This window comes from Oryctolagus cuniculus, chromosome 3 (genome assembly GCF_051225735.1).
Source record: "Oryctolagus cuniculus isolate XC-2025 breed Fujian yellow rabbit chromosome 3, ASM5122573v1, whole genome shotgun sequence".
NCBI lineage: Eukaryota > Metazoa > Chordata > Mammalia > Lagomorpha > Leporidae > Oryctolagus > Oryctolagus cuniculus.
In genome coordinates, this window is record NC_142869.1 from 150,961,324 (window position 1) to 150,981,691 (window position 20,368).

Below are 20,368 nucleotides of genomic sequence, written 5' to 3' on the forward strand. Positions count from 1 at the left end.
GTGGCCAGGGAGTGCAGTGGAGGATGGCCCAAGTACTTGGGCCCTGCACCCATGGCAGACCAAGATAAGTACCTGGCTCCTGCCATCGGATCACTGCAGTGCACCGGCCGCAGCGCTCTGGCCGCGGCGGCCATTGGAGGGTGAACCAAGGGCAAAGGAAGACCTTTCTCTCTGTCTCTCTCTCTCACTGTCCACTCTGCCTGTCAAAAAATAAAAAAATAAATAAAATAAAAAAAATTAAAAAAAAGATACAATGTAAAAGACTGTCATCACAATACCAGATCTCAAGAAATACTACAGGGCAGTTATAATTAAAACAGCCTGATACTAGCACAAAAACAACATGTAGACCAATAGAACAGAATAGAAATTCCAGAAATCAATCCATACATCTACCACCAACTTATCTTTGACAAAGGAGCAAATATCAATCCCTGGATCCAAGACAGTCTCTTCAGCAAATGGTGCTGGGAAAACTAGATCTCCACATGCAGAAGTATGAAACATGACACCTACTTTATACCTTCCACAAAAATCACTCAAAATGGATCAAAGACCTAAATCTATTACATGATACCACCAAATTACTAGAGAACATTGGAGAAACTCTAGATGACATTAGCATAGGGAAAGACTTCTTGGAAAAGGTTCCAGAAGCACAAGCAATCAAAGCTAAAATTAACAAACGGGATTATATCCAACTGAGACGTTTCTGCACTGCAAAAGAAACACTCAGCAAAGTGAAGAGGCAATCGAAAGAATGGGAGAAATTATTTGCAAACTATGCAACTGATAAAGGATTATTTTTCAGAATCTATAAAGAGATCAAGAAATTCAACAACTACAAAACAAACAACCCAGTTATGAAATGGGCAAAGGAACTGAGGAGACATTTTTCAAGAGACGTAATTCAAATGGCCAGCAGACACATGAAAACATGCTCAGAATTGCTAATTATCAGGGAAATGCAAATAAAAACCACAATGATGTTTTACCTCACCACCGTTAGAAGGCTCTGATACAGAAATCAACAAACAACAAATGCTGGCAAGGATGTGGGGAGAAGGGTACCCTATTCTACTGTTGGTAGGAATGCAAACTAGCACAGCCACTGTGGAAGACAGTATGGAGATATCTCAGAAAGCTGAATATAGACCTACCATATGACCCAGCAATCTCACTCCTGGGAACTTACCCAAAAGAAATGAAATCAGCATATGAAAGAGTGATCTGTACCCCCATGTTCATTTCAGCTCGATTTACAATAGCTAAAATATGGAAGCAACCCAAATGTCCATCAGCTGAGGACTGGAAAGGAAATTATGGTATCTATATACACTATGGAATATTACACAGCAGTAATAAAAAGTAATCTTGTCATTTGTGACAAAATGGATGCAACTATAAACCAATATACTTAGTGAAATAAGCCAATCATAAAAAGACAAATACCACGTGGTCTTTCTGATACATGGTAAGTAATAGAGTACCTAAATGGTAAAGTACAGGAATGAAATTGACACCTTGAGCTGTGATGATCTTGAACAGCCCTTATCTTGACTTGAGAAACAATGTTTTTCTTGTTTGTGCTCTTTTTTTTTCTTTTTTCTTCATACTATTCAGTGAACTCTCTACTTAGTGCAGGGTTAATCTTATGAGTATAAAATTAACTGAAAATTTATCTTTGTAAGAAATAAGAATGGGAAAGGGAGAGGGAGGAGGATGAAGGGTGGGAGTATAGGTGAGAGGAAGGTAGGGGGAATAATCACCAAGTTCCCAAATTTGTGTATATTAATGCGTGAAGTTTGTATTCCTTAATAGGATAAAATAAAAATATTTCCATTCATTTATTCATTCAGCAAATATTTATTGAGTCATCATGAACCAAACTATAGTGTATATCAGTCAGTAACAAAGCAAAACAGAGGAACTCAGTTCCTGACTTCATCTTATCCATATGGGGTTAGAGACCTTGGACCTAACAAAGTAGGAAATTAGAAAGATGTAGTTCATATTCTATACAGACTCTCTGATGTCAGTGTAGGAGGTGTGCTCCAGGAAATGAGAGAGGTTTATGTTAACACATGGACCTTTCTTTCCAATGCCATGCCAGCCTCCCTACCCTTTCTACATAGTCCTAAATTTTTTATTATGTTGATAAAAATAATGGAGAGACTAAACTGCCATATTGAACATGATGAAGACAACAGAGAGTATTATCTCTGGAAATAGATCTAGTTCTACAGAGTAAGTGGGAGAAGCAACAGCAATGAGAGTCACTGGTTTGTGGCACAGTGGGTTGAGCTGCTGTTTACAAAGCATCTTATATCAGAGTATGAGTTTGAGTCCTGGCTTCTTCACTTCGTATCAGCTCCCTTCTGTGTCTGAGAAGGCAGCAGAAGGTGGACCAGTAACTTGGACCCCTGTCACTCCTGTGGGAGACCAGAGTCAAGTTCTGAACTCCTGGCTTCAGTCTGGCCCAGTCCTGGTTTTTGCAGGCATTTGGGAAGTGAACCAGCTAGTGGAAAATTCTCTCTCTCTCTCTCTCTCTCCCTCTCTCCCTCTCTCCCTTTCTCTGCTTCTCCCTCTCTCTTTTTCATTCTGTCTTTCAAAATAACTACATATAAATTCATTTTTTAAAGAATTATGCTCAAAAATAAGTATTTAAATGGTACAAATACTGGGGATGATTATTCTTGAAAATTTACCAAAAATATCAAAGAACATGGTGGAGATAATGTTGAGGTTGTGATTATGATTTGAAAATTTATGTGCAGCTCTGGAACTGATGTTTCAGGCCAACACAAGACATATGTATCCACTAATGTGAAAAGAAGCACAAAAAAAGTCCTTAACAATATTGAGGAAGTTTTGAGATACAAACAGAGTTCTTATTACCAATGAGCCCAAATTTTAGGACAACTGATGGATGTAACATTGTAAAAATTAAGATACAATTAAAATATTAACTCAACTTAGCCATTCCACCAACTATACATATTTCAAAGCAACTTGTAGTACTCAATAAATATATATTATTTTTATTTGCCAAGTTAAAAAATAAATAAATAAAATGTAAAACTATATATAATTGACAAATAAAAATTTTAAGAAGGTTTATTTATTTATTTGAGAGGCAAAGTTGCAGACAGACAGAGAGGCCTTCCATCCACTGGTTCACTCCCCCAAATGGCCACAATCACAGAGCTGGGGCAATCTGAAGCCAGCAGCCAGAACCTTCTCCCGGATCTACCACGTGAGTGTGGGGGCCCAAGCATTTGGACCATCTTTCACTGCTTTCCCAGGATATTAGCAGGGAGTTGGATCAGAAGTGGAGCAGCCAGAACTCACACAGGTGCCCATATGGGATACCAGCACTGCAGGCAGAGGCTAACCCTTCTACATGACAACACTGGTCCAACAAATAAAAATTGTATATATTTATAATACACGTTATGATGTTTCAATATATGTATACATTGTCTCATGGTTAAATCAAGCTAATTAACATTTCTGTCACCTCATATATTATTTTTGTGTTGAGAACATTTGATCTCATTTAGCAGTTTTCAAGATTAACTACAGTCACCATGCTATACAATAGATCTCCTGAATTTGTTTATTCTAACTAAACTGTGCTTTTTCACTAACATCTCCTCATCCAGTAATCCCTCCCCAGCCCCTGGTAACCACAATTCTACTGTATGTTTCTAAGAATTTGACTTTTCTAGATTCTCCATATGAGTGAAGTAATGCAGTATTTATCTCTCTATGGTCAGTTTATTTCATTTAACTTTATGTCTTCCATGCACATACATGTGGTCAAAAATAACAAGACTTCCTTCATTTTTTAATGCTTGTTTATTAATTTCCATCTGCTTAAAAGGCAGAGCAACTGAGAGATAAGAATGAGAGTGATCTTCCATCCACTGTTTCATTCTTGAAATGCCTGCAACAGCCATTACCGGACTATGTGAAAGCCAGGAACCTGGAACTCCATCAGGGCCTCCCATGTAGGTGGCAGGGTAGACCAGTATCTGCTGCCTCTCAAGATGCATTAACAGGAACTAGACTGGAACAAGGTATCCAGAACGTGATACCCTCCAACATGGAATGAGAGAGTCTTAAGTGATAACATAACCCATAGCACCATAATACCCACCCCAACTTCCTTCATTTTCAAAGTTGGAGAGTATTCCATTTTATACTGTGATATATTGGATATCTAGGTAGATTTCATTCCTTGCTACAACAACCCGCAGTAGCATTTATTCAATTGCCTATAAAAATTATGCTGTTTATGGGAGCGTAGCTATCTCTGACAAAACTCATTTCAATTTATTTGGAAATCCATCCTATAAGTAGATTGCTGGACAATATACTAGTCTTTTTTTTTTTTTTTTTTTTTTTTGGACAGGCAGAGTGGACAGTGAGAGAGAGAGACAGAGAGAAAGGTCTTCCTTCACCGTTGGTTCACCCTCCAATGGCCACCGCGGCTGGCACGCTGTGGCCAGCACACCGCGCTGATCCGATGGCAGGAGCCAGGTACTTATCCTGGTCTCCCATGGGGTGCAGGGCCCAAGCACTTGGGCCATCCTCCACTGCACTCCCTGGCCACAGCAGAGAGCTGGCCTGGAAGAGGGGCAACCAGGAAAGAATCCGGCGCCCCGACCGGGACTAGAACCCGGTGTGCCGGCGCCGCAAGGCAGAGGATTAGCCTAGTGAGCTGCCTACTAGTCCTTTTTTTAAGTGTTAAAATGTATTTTTAACTGAAACACACAAATTGTGCACTTTTGGGGTGCAATATGGTGTTTCTATATATATATGTATAATAGAGTATTCAAATGTGGGTAAGCATATCTATCTCCTCAAACATGCATCATTTCTTTGTGGTTAAACATATAAATTCCCTTCTTTTAGTTTTTCTTTTTTTAAATCATAAGCAGTATGTTATCAGTATCTCTTGTCACCCTGCTGTAATTTTTTGAGACCTCCACACTGTCCTCTGTAATGGTTGTACTAATTTGCATTCCCACCAAGAGTATGTAGAGCTCTGTTTTCTCCACATACTAGCCAACACTTGCTGTCTTTTCATCTTTTTTAGCAGCCACTTCAATAGCTTTGGGATAATCTCTGTGGCTGCTGTGTGGATAACCTTTGGGTGGAGAGTGTGGGAATATTGTAAGGACTGAACGACGAGTTGGGAGGCCTTTGGGTCAGTCCAGTTTGCTGGTGGCTTACGGAACAACATGTGCCTGAAGGGATTGGAAACCAAGAGTTTGTGTGGATCATTATAAATTAAGCATGACCTGTCAGACAGTACTCACACAAGGAGATAAAAATGTCTACACAGAGGAAAGGTCTGGGAGAAATATATATTTTTGAATGCCAACAAGTCAGAGATGTGATTTGAGGTCAAGAATATAGAAAGAAAGAAAGAGGTAAAGATTGGAGTCTTGGGAAGTTGTAACATGTAGGGGTCTGGAATAGATAGAAAAATAAGGAAAGGAAATAAGAAAAAAGCTATCTTGCATAGGAAAGGTATAAAGCACAAAGAAATAATCAAACAGGTCATGTTCTGATAAAAATTCAATAAAAATAAAAGCAAAAAATTGTCATTTACTTGGCAAGTTGAAGAACATTAGTAACTTCATGAAATTCACTGAGTACTGTGATAAGAATGACTGAGAAGGGCTGGAGTTGGAGGGAGGAAGTGGGAACCAGGCATATCGACTCCCTGCCTTGTGTTCTCTTGGGACAAGGGGTTTTGCTCCATCAGAGGGAAATGCTTCCACTCCTACGTGCCCAGCATGCCATCCCTCCCACTTTTCTCTTGGAATGTTCTTTTCCAATATTTCCTTTCCTTTGCTGATTAGAAATGTTCTTAATAACTTTTGAAAAATCCTCCCTTCACTCCTGGAAATTTAACTTATTGTTGTAATTAAACTTTCCTAATTAAACCAACATCATATGGCTTAATTTCCAATCATCTTAAAATATTTCTCTTAATCATTCCAATCACTTCCCTAATTTACTACTTTCTTTTATATTCAAATTATAAGCTGAAAATGGCTCTGTAACCTACATCAAATTTATTTCTCCTTAGAAAGTGAGCAGCAACACCATCCACTGGTGCTTTTGTGTCCAACATAGATCAGACAGCTGCAGAACAACTGGAATAGATTAATTGTTGGCATGAGCATGGGATCAGGAATTTACAGGGATCAGTGTATCAGGGATAACAGGAGAATTAATTTGCTTACTGATTGGAATACGCCACTGAACTACAGTTATGTCAGCCATCCAAGGCAGAGAAGTCTTGGTACCGGAAGTAAGCATCCAGATGATTCAATACTGGGGAAGATTTAAGGCCACTGGATCTCCATTATGGTGACAGACTGTCCTGTCATGATGATGAGGCAGAACAGGGAATGTCTGAGACTCGTGTGTTAAATTACTAACCATGCACCAACCACAAAGAAAAAAAATCTGATCTGAGAAACAACCTTAGCAACCTACACTTAAAGGAATCAGGAGAATGTGGCCCCAGCCCTTCTGTGAAGACATGCAGTAAAAACTGAGCCACTGACCTTTCACCTTAACACTGAGAGACCGCTAGGTTTCTCACTGTTGGTAAGGCTGGTTCATCAGCCCAGGGAGGAAGAGGACAGTCATGGCTGCCCTCAAGAACCAAAACACAGTCTATGACCTACTGCAGGCACACATGAGCCTCCTGAAACGAGCCTCTCAGTAGGAGAGCTCCTGCTAACTATACATGATCAAGCGTAATCCCCTAAAACAAACCTGGATTAAGTCTGGACAGTGAACTGAAGAGTTATTTTATTTATTTATTTTTTTTGGCCGGCACCATGGCCTTGCGGCGCCGGGACACTGGGTTTTAGTCCCTGTCAGGGCGCCGGATTCTGTCCCGGTTGCCCCTCTTCCAGGCCAGCTCTCTGCTGTGGCCCAGGAGTGCAGTGGAGGATGGCCCAGGTCCTTGGGCCCTGCACCCCATGGGAGACCAGGAGAAGCACCTGGCTCCTGCCTTCTGATCAGTGCAGTGCGCCGGCCACGGCGGCCATTGGAGGGTGAACCAACGGCAAAGGAAAACCTTTCTCTCTGTCTCTCTCACTGTCCACTCTGCCTGTCAAAAAAAAAAAAAAAAAAAAAAGAGGTTTTTTTTGTTTGTTTGTTTGTTTGTTTGTTTTTTTTTTTTTTTTTCCTAGTGCATCAGGGTAGATCACAAGTAGAACGGTATTGACACTGTTGGATCTCTGGCCCTTTACAGACATCAGAATGGTGAGGATGACCCATATTTACATCAGTTCTTGTAGAGGCATATTGTATTACTAATTGAACTTTTAAGGAAAATAACAGAAAGAATGAACTATTATCCTATCCCTAGCAGGGAGCCATTAAATTGAAGCACCACATGTTATCCTACCACTGTTAAAATGTGAAAAATACAGCCAGACTAACATAGATAGTACAGCTATAAATACCATAAGTAATGATATTTGACCCAATAAGAACGAGAAAGCATGATTTGTGAGGGGCGTAATAGGATGCTGAGGACTGACGGTATAGAAATGCTTCCATATGGCAGAACTAGGTGTGTTTACCTTCATTAGTCCTCTAAAGCAAAACATTAAGAGTCTCTCTCTTTTTTTTCTTTTTTTTTTTTTTTTTTTTACAGGCAGAGTGGACAGTGAGAGAGAGAGAGAGAGAGAGAGAGAGAGAGAGACAGAGAGAAAGGTCTTCCTTTGCCATTGGTTCACCCTCTAATGGCCGCAGCGGCCGGCGCGCCATCCTCCACTGCACTCCCTGGCCACAGCAGAGAGCTGGCCTGGAAGAGGGGCAACCGGGACAGAATCTGGCGACCCGACCAGGACTAGAACCCGGTGTGCTGGCGCCGCAAAGCGGAGGATTAGCCTAGTGAGCCACAGCGCCGGTCATAAGAGTCTTAAGAAACTAATCCTTCCTTGCTCTGTCCCACGGCCCTGCTTTCTTATTTTTTTACAACTTCTAAAGAATTGAGTCTGGATCTTTTTGCACAACACCAAGGCCTTGTAGGGACTATGAGGATAATCTGAGTTAAAGATAGTCTCAGTAAAAGAAGTTGAGAAGAGGACATTTGACCCAGTGGTTAAAATGTCAGTTGGGACACCTGTCTCTCATATTGAGTGCCTGGGTTCCATTCCCATCTCTGGTTCCCTATTTGAGCTTCCTGCTAATACTGATCCTGGGAGGCAGCAGTGTAGGTTTAAGTAGTTGGATCCCTACTACCTACATGGGAGACCTGGATTGATTTCATAGTTCCTGGCTCCTGGCTTAGGCCTGACCTATTCCTGACCATTATAGGCTTTTGAGGAGTAAACCAGTGGAGGAAAGTTCTCTGTGAGTCTCTAAAATTAAGAAAATAAATACATAAATAAAAACTTTATAAGAAAGAAGATGCTAGTGTATAAAGAAATGTTCAGGCTAGTGAAAAGGATAGAGTTGAACCTAAGAAGGGGTGCAGAACTTGGGAGCAATGGTCTCTTTCCTATGGAAAATAGGGTGGAAAAAAGAATGCATGGGAGAGGGCTAAAGGATACTTTATTAGTAATGTTCCTCTTGACTTTGGGTATTTTCTAAGAGACTAATTAAATTGTATTTAATTTAGTTATGTTTTGAATTGGCATTTCTTTTGATTCTAATTTTCCTTTGGACTTCTATTTTTCAATTATGATTTCATGTAGGAGGTTAAAGTATCAGTTTTATTTGAGTTATATTTTTGACAATCCAAATAGGATAAAATAACAGTCTAGGGGCCAACGCCATGGCACAGGAGGTTAATCCTCTGCCTGCGGGGCCAGCATCCCATATGGGCACAGGTTCTAGTCCCGGTTGCTCCACTTCCCATCCAGCTCTCTCTATGGCCTGGGAAAGCAGTAGAAGATGGCCCAAGTGCTTGGGCTCCTGCACCCACAAGGGAGACCAGGACAAGGTTCCTGGCTCCTGGCTTCAGATCGGTGTAGCTCTGGCCGTTGCGGCCATTTGGGGAGTAAACCAACAGAAGGAAGACCTTTCTCTATGTCTTTCCCTCTTACTGTCTGTAACTCTACCTCTCAAATAAATAAATAAAAAATCTTAAAAAAATAAAATAAAATAACAGTCTAACCTGGATTGTGCACTTGGGGATTTTGGTGATGGGATAGTAGGAACAAATATTTAGAATATAGTATGACAGAACAAGAGAATTGCCTTTGACTTAAAGGGAGAAGAAGAAATAGTCTAGAGTATGTATCTGGCTTAGTTGATTGACTCAGTGAGAGTTCCAACAACGTGGTATGGAGAAGGAAAACACCAACATAAGTTGAAGACAGTTCATAGGCAATGGGGCATCAATGTTTGGAGCTGGAGGCAGAGTTAAAGCCACGGATTGTTAGTTGAGACAGGAGAAAACAAAATATATTTATATACTCACACACTCAATACAACACTTCATGAAAAATGCCCCCCCTTTTGGTCACCAAACATGTGTGTATTTTCCATACACCATGCAATTTTTCAGCAGACCAAATGGGTGTCCTATAATTTAATTTAATTTTGACACTGTCTACCTGGAAAGAGGGTCAGATTTCATAGGAACAGGGCTCAGTCCCACAAGACTGCCCCAGTTCAGATGTCAACGAAAGCCTCAGGTTGTGATCTGTGCTTCTGAATAAACTGCCTGCAAATCAGGGTTCCCATGACCCCCTGCTCGGGTTCCATTCATCTTCTAAAGCAGCTGATAGAGCCCAGGGAAACAGTTTACTTATGTTGACCAGTTTATTATGAAGGAAATGAAAGAGGATACAGAAGAATGGCCCTGGGGAAGATGCACAGGGCAACATACATGGGAAGGGGCATGGAGCTCCCTTGACCTCTCTAGGAACACCGCCCTCCAGGTAGCCCCACATGTTCAGCTACCCAAGGACTCTCCAAGCTTTGTCCTTTGAGTCTTCATTGGAGCTTCAACACCTGGGTATGACTGATTAAGTTATTGGCCATTGGTGATCAAATTGACCTTCCATCCTCCCCTAACTCCAGAGATCAGGATGGTACCCAAAGTTCCAACTCTCTAATCACATGGTTATTTCCCCTGGCAACCAGCCTCCATCCCAGGGCTATTCAAATATCCACACACAGTGACATCATTAGAATAAATGATACTCCTATCAACTGTAAAAATCTCAGGGACTTAGGAGCTCCATCCCAGGAATAAGGGATAGATATATATATACATACACACATACACACACACATATATAATCAGAGTATCATAGTCTCACATATAAATGACAAATAAACCCATTGGAACAGATGAGATTCCCTAAGGCAGATGATCCAATAAAAATCCAAAGGAATCCAAGGGAATCGGGACATTGTTAATTAACCAATTATTACTTAAACATCTAAAATGTTAGACACACTGGCATTATTCAGATAATGTAGCAATACAAAATAAAAACTTACTAATAACTAATAAAACCTACCAATAACATAAACTGTAGGTGCTGTGCTCTACACAGTGTAACAGATTACAACACCTCTGCTGATAGCTATCATATGATTCTGTGTTCTTACAGTCTGCCAGTCCCTTTACCTAGACAGAGTTTTGAGTCTGGTGGAGGTTCCCATAGGTTCATTCCCATAGATTCAGGTCCATTGGTGGTCATGTCTTCATTTGATTAGCACAATTGTCCAAGGATTATTAGACAAAGGAATATCAAGTGTACTTCAGTGATTGTCCTGAGCTCTAAGCATTCTCCATTTTCTTCTATTATATAACAGAAACCAAGTGTCCTTCTGACAACTGGGAGAAATCACCCAGGCCACTATAATGAACTCTTCTTTCTCTGCCTGATGGTTCAACAGCCTGAGAAACTCAAAATGCTTAGAGGACAGTCTCAGCTGGAAACATTTTGCTGTTTCCTCATGGGAATATACCTCTTTTGTGAACCTTGATCTTCAAACCCATTGAAACACACTCTTCAGAGTGGGGAATAAATGTTCTTCTAGTGTTTAATGAAGAGAACTGTATTTAGGGGCTGGTGTTATGGCATAGTAGGGTAAGCTGCCATCTATGGTGCCAGCAGCCCATATCGGCCCCAATTTGAATCCTAACTGCTCCACTCCCAATCCAGCTCTTTGTTAATGTACCTAGGAAAGCAGCAGCAGCAAAAGAGGTTCCGAGTACTAGGACCCCTGCACCCATGTGGGAGACCCAGATGTAGCTCCTCTCTCCTGACTTTGGCCTGGCCCAGCCCTGTTCGTTACAGCCATTTGGAGAATGAACCAATGGATGGACGATGTCTCAATTTTTCTCTCTCTCTCTCTCTCTTTCTCTCTCTCTTCCTCTATCTCTCCTTTCTCCTCTTTTCTCTGTAACTCTGCCTTTCAAATGAATAAATAGATCTTTAAAAAAAATGAGTACTGTATTTGCAAGAAGAGCCACTCCAACCTCTGTGCCTTAACTCTCAGACCTATATCCTGTCTCTTCAGCCTAAATTGGATGCTGATTTAAGACGTACACCCAATCCCATGGGAATAGTATCCTCATCTCATAGGGTATTGTCTTCTTGTTCACACGACCACTGAAACTTTCATATATCATCCCACTGTTCTGCCATGCTGGCTGCTTCAGGAGGATGAGGTATGTGGTACCAATAATGAATTCTGCAGATGTGGGCCAATTGCCATTAAAATGGCCCTACTCGGAGAAGATAGATGATAGATACAGACATAGATGATATAGATATAGATATAGACATAGATGATATAGATATAGATGATATAGATAGATAGATGTGTGTGTTTTTAATGGCAGTCAGTAAATCATCCTACAAGCTCATGAAGAACACTGCTTGCAGCACATTGCATGCAGTGAGGGTAAATCTCTACCCAGACTACTTAGCTATGCCTGAAGAAACATGAGATGGTGCCCTCTCTGATAGGAGGAGTCAATTTCCAGTTCCCTTTTTGTAGCAAGCTTTCACCTTCTCCTGGCTCTCTTGTGTTTGTTTCTTGGCATTAGCCACCAATGTTGGCAAGTTGGACATGGAGCAGAGGCAGTAGCCCTATAAGCCTCTGCAGAAAGCACATATGTAGCCTCTATCCCTGATGCTGTATTCATTTTATCCGTGGTTACATTGAGAAAGCACTGGGTATCTAAGTAAAGAAGACTGTTATCCACTGGATAATTACCTAAGCAATTTTTGAAAGCCACTTGTGAAATGGATTACCTTCGCTGAGCATTCATGTGAAACCAAATATTGTCACACTCTGTGTTTTCCCAGAATTGCCATTCCAAATACATCTTTTCCAGACTTTTTTTCAATGTTTCAATTTTCCATTTAATTCTTTTCTTTATAAATCACCGAGAAGCCAGGTAACTTGTTAACCATCGCTAGTACTGCTAGTGTAGATACGTACTTCATGTCTTCTTTCCTTCCACATTCAGTGAACAACTAGATGGACACACTACAGGGTTTTCTCTTTACATATCTCAGGGGTGCTGCACCCTGAGTGGAACTGTAGTGCAAGATTCCTCCATTTCTTCCCATTTTTCCTGCCTTGATTTCCTCCTGGAAAGTGGTATCTATGTGCACCAGAACAATCAGGGTTACCATTACCCAGTATTCTGAAATAAATAATGTCCAATGTACCTGTGAGCTCTGCTTCAATGGCATCAAACAACCTTGAGTCAAACATATTTGGACAAATATGTATAGATGTAGATATGGATATAGAAAATGTGCGAACTTTTTTCTCATCATTTTTCCCTAAGCAATATAGTATAATAAGTACAAACACAGTCTTTACATCGTTTTAGCTCTTATAAGTAATTGAGAGATGATTGAAAGTATATGGGAGGATGTGCACAAGCTATCTGTAAATACTTAGATATTTTATAGAGAGAATTGAACATCTGCAGATTTTGGTACCTGTGGGGGTCCTGGAACCAATCCTCTGTGGATACCAAAGGATGACTTATTACAAACAACATATTAGAACACTAGAACATTCTGAGTTGTTCATGGAATTGTGTTTTCTTTGCCAAGACAAGTAATGAAATTTTAACTGAGAATTATGCTAAGAGACTTCTTGGAAATGAGTCCTTCTAAAAAATTATGTGCAAAAGGAGCAGACCTTCTTCATACTTCTGTGTGGATGTTATACCTGGATTAAAGCAAACACCTTGAGAAATGGACACCAGCCAAAGGGTACAAGCAAACTGAACATAGTACACTGGAAAGAGGCAAACAACGTAGCTCCTTGATAATGACGTTGAGCTATAGAGTGAACCATTCTTGGAATCACTTTGCCTCTGCACTTCTTGCTTGCAATGTAACTGATTCTAAATTGTAACCATGGCAGAGAGAAGGAAGCTTGGCAGAGAGGAAAGGCAGAGGAATGACCTTTCCAATCTAGAAGCTGGGAAGCCTTTTAGAGATAGGAAAAGGAAGATGATTAGAATGTGATTAGATGTTTGCTTTTATTAAATGCTCTCCAAAAGATTAAGGAATCAAATTGAGACAAACATAGGACAATTGGGTTTTCTGTACCAGAGCCAATGTTTTATCTTTCATAAGGAGGCTATTAAAACTGAAAAATTAAGAGATGAAGCAAACCACCAAATTTAAATTAAGAGTAACTGTAGTTTTCCTGCCCTTTCTACAACATTGGCATCATCTGAAGGCTTACTAAAAGAAAAAATCTCAAGCTCCACCCAGATCTATTTCATCAAAATCTATATTTTAACAAGATTCCCAAGTAATTTATAGCACATTAAAATTTGAGAAGAATTTTTAAGACAAAAATTTTGGATATAATTATTAGTACATGGAACTGACCAGAAGAAAATAGACTGAAAACTTATTAAGTTCTTAAGGAAATTGCACTCCCAATGGATTTTCTATTCCTTGATGCTTACTACAAACTTCTTTACACACGAGGGACAGTTTTTGAATTGAAGAGGATTAAATGTATCTGTAAGTTCTTTTTTTAGAATAATAAATATTATAAAGCATGAAAACTAAAAAGAGCCTTAGCATTTGAATTCTGAGATCAGTAATTCTGTAAGACAAGGAAATAAATGTAGAGGTTTTGGAACATTTTTAAATTACTTAAGAAGACAATAAACTCAATATCACATGAAGCAGATTTTCATTTGTTTCATAACTAAAGATACAAATGTTATATTCCTTGCCTTAAGGAAACACAATCTAAATCAATTGTGGGCTATCCCTCAGTTTAAAATGAATAGAATGAATGTCAGCACTGTAGCACAGCAAATTAAGCCATTTCATGTGGCACCAGCATCCCAAATCAGAGTGCTGGTTCCTGGATGCTCCACTTCTGTTCCAGCTTCCTGCAAGTGCCCTGGGAAGTAACAAATGATGATCCAAGTACTTGGGCTCCTGCCACCTATGTGAGAGACCTAGATGGAGTTCCACACTCCTGGCTTCAGCCTAGTCCAAACTTGACTGCTTGGCTATTATGGTCATTTGGAAAGTGAACCAAGGGAAGGAAGATTCTCTCTCTCTCTCTCTCTCTCTCTCTCTCTCTCTCCTTTCTCTTTTTCTCTCTCCCCCTCCCCCTTTACTCTGTCTTTCAAATAAATAAATGCAACATTTCAAAAATTGAATAGGACCAAGCAAGACCAAAGTCTTCAGGATGAACATCCCCAATCATCAAACAGAAGCTCACAATGGGATTTTGTTATTATTATTTATTTTTAATTTCCCAACATATATTCTCCTCCCACAAACAGCACCACAAATGTCCTTTGAGTTTCTACCTCTCCCTTCATTTCCATGCATGTGGTTAAGGTAAAGTACATCCCTGCTCTGGGGCAGAGGCATGAGCTGGAGACGTCATCTTTCAGAGTATGTCTAGTAGGTGGAGGTGTGGTTCCAGCTCTCAAGTCCCCACCACAGCTTCCATACAGAAAGCATACATCCATACCTTTTGCCATAGCACTGGCAGCATTTCCCTCAAGTGGGACATACTGAAGAGGAAGAAATCACTCTCCAAAGTTGTAAGTCTGGGTAACCAGGAAAATGATTCCATTTATAGTGATAGAAATGTCAGCAAGTGACAAGCATTTGGGAGGGAAGATGAATTCAATTCTAGATAATGAGATTTAATTTTAAATAGCAGTTATTGTTTCCTTTTGATTATAAAAGTAATGCCTGGTCTTGTAGATAATTTTGAATAAAAAGAAAAATGGAAGGAAAACATACAAAATAATCTTGTTAACACTTTGATGAATTTTTTTCCAAGTTTCCCATCTGCTCTTCCATGTATGGATATATAAAATCAATGTAGGATTATATTTTATATAAATTTTCAGATCTAACTATTTTCATTCAACTTTCTCAGTGAGTAGTTCAATATAAAAATACTTTGAATATAGATTTTATAATGTTTATATAATAATCCATATATAATAAAATGTATGTAACTTTAGTAATGGACAGATTTCTCACAATTTTTATGATTATATATAGGAACATTTGTGTTGAAGCTTGCATATATTATGACTGTAGTAAGATATTTATATTAGGATCTGCGCGTACCTCAAATAATTTCTTAGGACATGAGGATAGAAATAAATTATCAGGCTAAAGAGTTGAACTGCTTTAAGGCAATGTAAAATGCACAATGATTTCCAAAATGTGATCATATGAGCCAGTGCCAAAGTGAATTAAATAATAATTTCCTGGAGATGGACATTGGGCCTAGCCATTAAGACATCTGTTAAGATGTCCATGTCCCACATTGGAGTACTCGGGTTTGATTCTTGGGTCTGACTCTGGCCTGCAGCTTCCTGCTAATGTGCACCCCTGTGAAGCAGCAGTGATGGCTCAAGTAAGACTTGACTTGTGTTCCTGGATCCCAGCTTCAGCTTGTCCAAATCCTGGCTGCTGCAGGAATGTGGAAAGTGAACTGAAAGATGAGAACTCGCTTTCTCTCAGTCTGTCTGTCTTTCTCTTTTAAGTAAATAAGTACATAATGTTTAATTAATTTACTTGAGAGTCTATCATTAATTATTGAGAAACATGCCAGAGACTCTAATTCTAGATGTCATGATAGAGTCATAATTTTCTGTAGGTTGTTGATTTTGTTCTTCAAGATTTTCTGGGAGATTCTGAATGTAGTCACTTGTGGAGCTACTACTGAAGAATGTAGCCTGTTCAAAAGGTAAAAATAGGGAGGTGAAGCCAAAGTTTGCAACTGACTAGTTGGGAGAACTTAAATGAAGTACTTAAACAATATCTAAATGCCAATTTTTTAATCACAAAAAGGATGATAAAAGAATATATCTCATTTTTAAATTTTACTTTTTTTTAAATTGACATATAAAATTGTTGGTACAGTTATGCATCACATAATCACATTTCTGCATCACATAATCACATTTCTGCAAATAACCACAATGCTGGTCCCATAAGATTATAATGAACTGAAACTCTTCTGTCACCTTAGGAATGCATAGCTGAAGCAGAGGGAAGAGAAAAGGAAGCTGCAGGAGATGAAACAGAAGAACCTCCACGAAGATTCACAGAGAAGGGTCTAGCAGAAACTTTTGCAGATGTCAGTGAGCTCCTTCAAAATCTTGAAAACTTGGACCCCAACATGGGATGGTTTTCAATAATAGAGAGGAATATTCTTGGTGTATTATCTGCTTGTATGAAAATCTGTGATGAAAACTAAAGAAATAAAATAAACCAAGCAAGCAAATCATCATGGACCTATTTCTGAAGAGTGACCCCTCCTCAAAGGAAGCCCAGGCGGGTTCATCAGGAAGTTGTCCAGAAGACAACAACTGTATGCTACCACAGGAGAGGACGTGCATATTTTTGTTCCTTGAAGATCCTCCAGTGGAACAAGATGTGGATGGAGGTGAATGACATTGATGATCCTGACCCTGTGTGAACCCAGGCTAATGCATATGTTTGTGTTCCGTTTTAAACAAAAAATATAAAATTTAGAAAAATGAGGGGGTTGGCGTCGTGGCATAGCAGGTTAAACCATCACCTGTGACCCCCAGCATCCCATATGGGTGTCTGTTCAATTGTTGGCTGCTCCACTTCTGATCCAGCTCCCTGTTAATGACCCTGGGAAGGCAGCAGAAAATGGCCCTAGTGCTTGGGCCCCTGCCACTCACAAGAGACCCAAATGGAGCTCCTGGCTCCTGGCTTCAGACTGCCTGGTAGCTGGAGGAAGAAGGATGAGTTGATGAGAAATTAGACTTCAGAATTGTCTGGGAAGTGAAAGGCACTTGTCTGGGAAGTGAAAGGCAGTTATTAAAGGCACTAGAGGGGAACAAGGGTCCCAGAGAGGTTTCTTTCCCCCTTTTTCTCTTAAAACATGAACACTTTTTTCAATAAAAGGTTAGATTTTGTGGGTTTTTTCTTGGCAGTATGGAAAATTCTACCACTTCTCTTCTTTGGTCCTTCTTGGTTCATTCAGGTGGTAAAATCAGGAGAGAAAGCGTCCCGTGCATCAGGCCTTGGGTCACCAGCCACTTTATTAGTGTAAGACAGGAAATTGAGAAATTTCATAGAACAGACCCACACAGGGGGCCTCCTCTTGCCCTGTGATGCCACCCCATAAAGTGCCCCATCAGAGTCCCGGGAGTTGACCAAGCAGAAGAGCAACTCCTCCTTCAAGGCAAGTGAGGATGAAGAAGTAAGCAAGAGACTCTTATAGGCCAAATTGCACTCTCCCCTGACTAAACTCATACATAGACCTCCTCTCCCCCAGTACCGTGGAATACGACTGTATTTCAAAATAGGATCTTTAGGGGGCCAGGAAGGAGGAGGGGCAGGGGTTTATGAGGAGGCCAGGGGAGCGTTAAGGCAAATTTGCACTCAGGTCTACCTGAAGGACTTGGCGGCGGCGCTCAGCTGTTTCACCCCACCTGTGCCCACCCTGAGACACGGTTGTCGGCAAGGAGCAGGGAACTCTGGGGAGGTGGGGGTTTTCGAGTGGACAGTTCTCTGACTGCGCTTGGGACGAGGCGTGGAGAGGCAGGGCAGGGGCCAACACGGCGTCTGAAAGGGGAAGACCCCCCTATCTGTCCCCCCGCCCCCGCACATCTACACTGGCTGGACACTAAGATGGCAGCCGTTGCCATGACACCCAACCCAGTGCAGACCCTTCAAGAGGAGGCGATGTGCGCCATCTGCCTTGATAACTTCACCGACCCCGTGTCCTTGGGCTGCGGGCACAACTTCTGCCGAGTGTATGTAACTCAGTTGTGGGGCGGGGAGGATGAGGAGGACAGGGAAGAGTTAGACCGGGAGGAGGAGGAGGAGGAGAAAGAGGAGGAAGAAGAGGACGGAGAGGAGGAGGAAGTGGAGGTTGTAGGGGCTGGTAGGGGGTGGGACACCCATATGCGGGACAAAGACTATGAGGGTGAAATGGAGGAAGAGATCGAGGAGGAAGAGGAGGGTGTGTTTTTGACCAGTGGCATGGGTGGGTCCAGCTGGGACAAATCGATTATGTGTGGGAGGAGGACTACTACTTGGGGTACAGGGAGGAGGACCTCAGGGGGAAGGATGAGGGGGGTGAGAAGGAAGTTTTGGAGGAGGATGAGGAAGAGGAGCTAGACACTGTCACCCCACTGCCCCCGCCTCCAGCCCCAGTGTCGAAAGAGCTTTCCTCGGCGGAGCTTCTGCCCCAACTTGCAGCTGGCCAACATGGTTCCGGTGATTCGGCAGATGCATCCAACCCCTGTTCGAGGGAGCCGTGTAAACGAGCAGGGCATCTGTCCTAAACACCAAGAAGCACTGACGCTCTTCTGCGAGGTAGATGAAGAGGCCATCTGCGTGGTGTGCCGTGACTCTAGGAGCCACAAACAGCACCGCGTGGTGCCATTGGAGGAGGTGGTGCAGGAGTACAAGGCCAAATTGCAAGGGCACCTGGAACCACTGAGGAAGCACCTGGAAGTCATGCAGAAGATGAAGGCCAAGGAGGAGAGGCGGGTGACAGAACTGAAGAGCCAGATGAAGTTAGAGCTTACAGCTGTGGCTTCAGAGTTTGGGCAGTTGACGCGGTTTCTGGCTGAAGAGCAGGCAGGGCTGCAGCGGCGCCTCCGAGAGATGCATGAAGCCCAGTTGGGGCGTGCGGGAGCTGCAGCCAGCCGCCTCTCAGAGCAGGCCACCCAGCTGAGCCCAAACAGCACAGCTTGCTGGCCGAGGCCCAGGAGCAGAGTCAGCAGGGTGGCCTACGGCTGTTTCAGGACATCAAGGAGACTTTCAGTAGGTGTGAAGAGGTACCGCTGCAACCACCAGAGATCTGGTCCCCTGATCTGGACCAACCCCATAGCCATGATTTCCTGACAGATGCCATTGTGAGGAAAATGAGCCAAATGTTCTGTCAGGCTGCAAGAGTGGACCTGACGCTGGACCCTGACACAGCTCATCCGGCCTCAATGTTGTCCCCTGATCGCCGCTGTGTCCGCCTGGCAGAAAGGCGGCAGGAGGTTGTTGACCATCCAAGTGCTTCTCAGCTGACTGCTGTGTACTGGGGGCCCAGGGCTTCCGCTCTGGCCGGCACTACTGGGAGGCAGAGGTGGGCTGTCGGAGGGGTTGGGCAGTGGGTGCTGCCCGTGAATCAACCCATCATAAGGAAAAGGTGGGCTCTGGGGGGGTCCTCTGTGAGCACTGGGGATGCCAGCTCCCCTTGTCATCATCATCATCGCCGCCGATGGCTTCACCTGCCCCAGCAGCCCCTGCTTCAGCGGGAAGTGTGGTGTGTGGGCACCAATGGCAAACGTTACCAGGCACAAAGCTCAACAGAGCAGACACTGCTGAGCCCAAGTGAGAAACCACGGCGCTTTGGCGTGTACCTGGAATATGAGGCTAGGTGTCTGGGCTTCTACAATGTGGAGACTTCAGCCCATGTGTACACCTTCTCAGCTGCCTTCCTAGACGAGCCTGTCTTCCCTTTCTTCCGGGTGCTTTCCAAGGGCACCCGTATCAAGCTCTGCCCTTGATTAGCCTGCCATCCGCAGGGGCCCCTCTGGTTAGCACTGTGGGGGGGGGGGCGGGTGGTGGTGGAGGGTGACCCATAAGTTTGGATGCTCAAAGGCTCCTCTCACTATGTTACTGCATTTTTTTCTGGCTCCCCCTTGACTCCAGACCCCTGCTTCTTCTAGGAGCCTTAAAGGAACCCTGCTGGCCTCCAATTCAGCCTTTTCACCTACTGTGTCTGTCCAACAGGTCTGCATGGGTTCCTCATAATGAGATCAGCTGTTTGGTCTTCTCTCTCTGTGTTGCTCAGTCCAGCTCTGGGGTCTGAATTCAAGTAGGGGTTGAGAGGAGATTTT

At 42.2% G+C, this 20,368-nt stretch overlaps 1 pseudogene; it reads left to right on the top strand.

Annotated features, from left to right (window-relative positions):
• The first annotated feature begins 18,155 nt into the window (after positions 1–18,155).
• LOC100357216 (E3 ubiquitin-protein ligase TRIM41 pseudogene) lies at positions 18,156–20,035 on the top strand (annotated as a pseudogene).
• Positions 20,036–20,368: the final 333 nt, after the last annotated feature.